Here is a 4,787-nt window from a genome sequence, read left to right on the forward strand (position 1 = left end):
AGTTGTGTTTGTTGCAAACTAGATAATATACCACTACAATGTTTATTGGCTACTATTGTTCAACGAAAAACGAATAAAAAGGCCGGGTATCGAACTTTATTCTTTTTGACAATATGGGGACCAAACTTTTTTTCCTGACAGTTTGGGGACCAAACTGTTTGATTTTTGCAATCTAGGAACTTCCGTCCAATTTCTCACACACCGTTTCTAATTTGTATTATTATTATTATTATTATTATTATTATTATTATTATTTTTATTTATTTTTTGAAAAATAAAAAGCATGCTGACGTGGTACAACTATGAGTATGTGACTCACAAAACACACGCACACACTTTCTCACGTGATAACACATATCTCACGTGATAACCGATTTCTTCCCCAAATTAGAGTTTCGGTGATTGAAAAAAAAAACCAAAAAACCCTAGCTAAGTTATTAAAAAAAAAACTAGTTTGGAGTCCGAAAATGGATGAGGGTTAACAACTGTATGATGTAAGTGTTGAAAGTGAAAGTAGTGAATCTGAAGTTGAAACTGACAGTCAAAGTTTAGACCATGTGTCTAGTGATGACGAGGAACTTATAGAAGTTAGGAGAAAAGTTCAAAGCACGAGGAGGAAAATATTAGAAGAAAAAAAGAAATTAGATGATGGTGGTGGTGGTGGTGGTGGTGGTGGTGGGGATGGTGTTGAGACTATAAGGGAAATTGAAGTGGAGGAAGTTAATGAGTTAGGAGATGTGACTCTGAGTATGTAGGAATTTAACGAGTTGAGATGTGACTCTGAGTATGCAGACTCAGATGAATGTGATAGCCCTGTTTTTACTGATGAAGAAGGTGTACATTTGGTGAAGGTTCCAAGTAAGTATCCTATATTTAACCCTAAACTTGATGTATTTAAGCAGAAACCTATACTTGGAATGAGGTTTTCAAATACGAAGGAGTAAAAAAAGTGTCTGAGGAACTATGCAGTATGTAATGGCTATCCCATTAGGTTTGTTACCAACAAATCAAGGAAGTTGGTCGCAAAATGTCAATACAAATGTCCATTTAAGTGTTATACAACTTATATGCAGAATGAGGTGTTTGTCCAAATAAAATCACTTAAGTCTCAACATGGTTGTATGAGGGATTTCAATGTCAAGGTTGGTAATGAAAATGGTTGGCTAACGTACTTCTGCAATGATTGTGAATATAGAGCAATGTTATAGAGCAAGGAAGAAAGCAAGAGGTGATGTGAATGAAGTGATGAAACTGGTGTATGCTAAATTGTGGAGATATGCAGCTGAAATTAGGAGGTCAAACCTGGGATCTATAATGAAGATTGACCAAGATAATGGAGTCTTTCTTAGGATATATTAGAGGATGCAGAAAAGTGATATGTCTTTATGGGTGTTTTCTGAAAGGGTTTTGTAAAGGTGGACTATTAACTACTGCAGTGGGAATGGATGGGAACAACCAAATGTACCCAATATATAGCTTGGGCTGTGGTTGAAGGTGAAAATAAGAAGAGTTGGATGTGGTTCCTGGATCTTTTGATAGAAGACCTTGGGATTATTGATGGGAATGGGCTCACATTGCTTACCGATCAGCAAAAGGGGCTTATACCAGTGATATAGGAGCTCCTACCTAATGCTGAACATAGGATGTGCGCAACACATCTATGCAAACTTTAGAAAGAGATATGCATGTACATTTTTATTTATTCGTTTTCATTTTCATTTTATTTATTTTTGCATTCATACTTATGCATATTTTTTTTTTTCTCATTTGTTATATATATGTGTATAGGTTCACAACTGAAAGGCTTGTTCTGGAAAGCTAGCAAAAGCTCTACTCCTCAAGAATTTCACCTTGTAATAGGATTGATTCTTCCTGAGGCAGCTAATTATTATCTACAAGCTAATCAAAAGCCTATGTGGTGGTCTAGGGCATTCTTTGGGTTTTGGGCTTGTTGTGAAGCTGTAGAGAACAATATGTGTGAGTGTTTTAATGGGACAATTGTGAAAGCAAGGGAGAAGCCAATTATTGCCATGCTAGACGATATCAGACTTCAAATGATTGTTAGAATGCAGAAGAAGAGGGAGATATTTGGTGAGTGGACTGACTCTTTAGCCCCTTATGCTAGGAAAAAGCTATAAGAGAACAAGGATGAGTCAAGGTTCTAGGAGACATATGTGTGTGGTGAGTATGAATTTGAAGCTGGGCAGTTTAAGCGCCTATTAATCGATGCATAAGCACTATGCGCCCCTTGACCGATCCGATCAAGAAAAAATTTAGAGGTCTGAGCGGGTGCCATAAAACGGGCAATTTCTTTCGCTTAATCGGCCGATTTTTGAAAATTCAGTATAAAAAAAGCGTCGATTAATAGGCTTGCAAGTTTTGTTTTTTTTTAAATTTAAGTCCACAAAAAAGCCCAAAAAAGAAAAGCCCACGAATCTATATATTGAAAACGTTTCGCATCACCGAGGAAAAACAATCAAAACTTTAAAAAGTGAAAAAACCACCAAAGAAAACTCTTAGGCCACTCCACCACTCAGGCTTTCATTTTTTTGACTTTATTTTGTTTTAGGTTGTTATATCACTTATATGTGATATATGTATTATAGGTTAACTAAGGAGATTAATTCCGATTAATCACTATAAGCTCTTGGAGCGACTTGCTCCCAATTAGCACTTAAACTGTACAAGTTTGAAGTGAGAAAAGCGTTGGCTGATGCTCACACGGTGAATTTGAAAGACAGAAGTTGTAGTTGTCAGATGTGGCAGCTCAATGGCATCCCTTGTGCTCATGTTGTATCGTCTATCTATTTGTGTCATGATATCCCTGACAAGTATGTAAACAGTTGGTATACATTAGAGGAGTACATGAGGACATATCTGAATTATATTAAGTCAATGAGGGGTGAGACTATGTGGCCACTAGCCGAAGGTAATGTGATTTTGCCTCCAAAAAATAGAAGGATGCCTGGTAGGCCAAAGAAGTTAAGAATGAGAGAAGGAGATGGTCTAAACACTAGCTTTAAAGTGAGTAAAGCTAGGACAGTAATAAGGTGTGGGAGATGTAATAAAACTGGGCATAATCAGAAAACATGTAAGCATCCTGCGCCAGAACCGGTCAGTTCCAACAAGTGATGTAGATGGTAATAGTGAAAGCTCTACTCGGCTAACCAAGTGTGGGATATGTAGACAACCAGGACATAATAAGAAAACTTGTACGATGCCATAACCAGCTCCAACAATTAAGGTAATTAAGTTATACTTAGAAATTCATTTTCATACTTAGATCATAATGTGTTTTATGTCTCACTTGTGTTTTCTTGTTTTACAGAGATACAAGAAGAAACAAATTAAAGAATGCTAGAAGGGATGATGCCAGAACCAGTTCCAATAGATAAGGTAATTAAATTATACTTAGAAATTCATTTTCATACTTAGATCATAATGTGTTTTATGTCTCACTTGTGTTTTCTTGTTTTACAGAGATACAAGAAGAAACAAAGAATGCCAAAAGGGATTGGTGTGTTGACTGACTCTGAAACGGGGAACACTTTCATGGTGAGTTACAAACATGTGTGGTTTAAATGTGTTTTTGATTAGTTGTTGTCTTAATTATACTAAAAATGTGAGGTTTAACTAGATGTCTGGACAAGGACCACCAATCAACATTGATGATCTCCCACATATTGTGGACACTAACAATACTCAACTGAGTCAAGCTTCAACTACCACAACAAATTTAACAATGACAACACCATCGAGGACAACACTATCAAGGAATATGAGAGTTACTTCCACGAATGAGCCCCAGCCTAAAAGGAGGTGGTCGGCTTTGTTGATGGAAACTCCAGAAAGAATGCATGAAGCAGTAGCACCTACTGTTCCACCAATTAGTGCTCCACCACGCGAGTCACCTAATGCCAAAAAAAGTAGAGTCAGAGCAAGAACAAAGACTTTGGGGTTGAAAAGGGCAACAAGTCAGACAACAAGGCTAGTTTGGAAGTGAACTATTATTTTTTAATGTATATTTTGCATTGTTTTTTGACTAATTCTATTGGCTCTATTTTGGACTGCTCCTGTAACAGTGATCCCTTTCTACATTCTTAGAGTTGTTGCCGATGTTCATAAATGAATAGGTTAATATGTGGATCTGTTGACTTTCAAAGTTGTTGCCGATGTTTAGAAATATATTTGAACGTTTTTTTTTTTCAGGGATATTAATGGATTATTTTGTAGTTTCTTTCTAATTTCGATCAGATGGAATGTATGGAATCACTGAAGTGTCAATTAGTATGTCTCAGATACAATGACTAGTCGACTGGATGAGCCTTGCTAGAAGGTTTGTAGCTTTAGATAAACGCAAGTCTTTAAAAAGATTCAAGTTCAGAAGTAACCGCATGGGAATGAATAACAGATGTGATGGATGTTGGTACATTTGTTTTACCATATTATCTTGCTGGAATTTGGATTATCTCTGCAGTAAATAAATTTGAGTCAATAATAGCATCTAACTCTGGGTGCTATTAAAATCATGACAAAAGCAGAGAATTCTGCATGGAGTTGCTGGAATGTGGTGGCTGCTATTAGAATAACCTTTGTAGAATAACAACTTCTGTCATGAGAGTTTATAAAAGGTACAAGTCACTATGTACCCAACTAGAATATGGATATATCACTGACAAACACAATGAACTTGAGATGAAAAGAAGAAAAAAGGTAAATAAACATGGGCACAGATCAACAAAAAATACTTGTAAAACCAAAAGCCAAAATACTAGAACATGTTTGTC

This window comes from Coptis chinensis, chromosome 6, assembly GCF_015680905.1.
Source record: "Coptis chinensis isolate HL-2020 chromosome 6, ASM1568090v1, whole genome shotgun sequence".
Lineage (NCBI taxonomy): Eukaryota > Viridiplantae > Streptophyta > Magnoliopsida > Ranunculales > Ranunculaceae > Coptis > Coptis chinensis.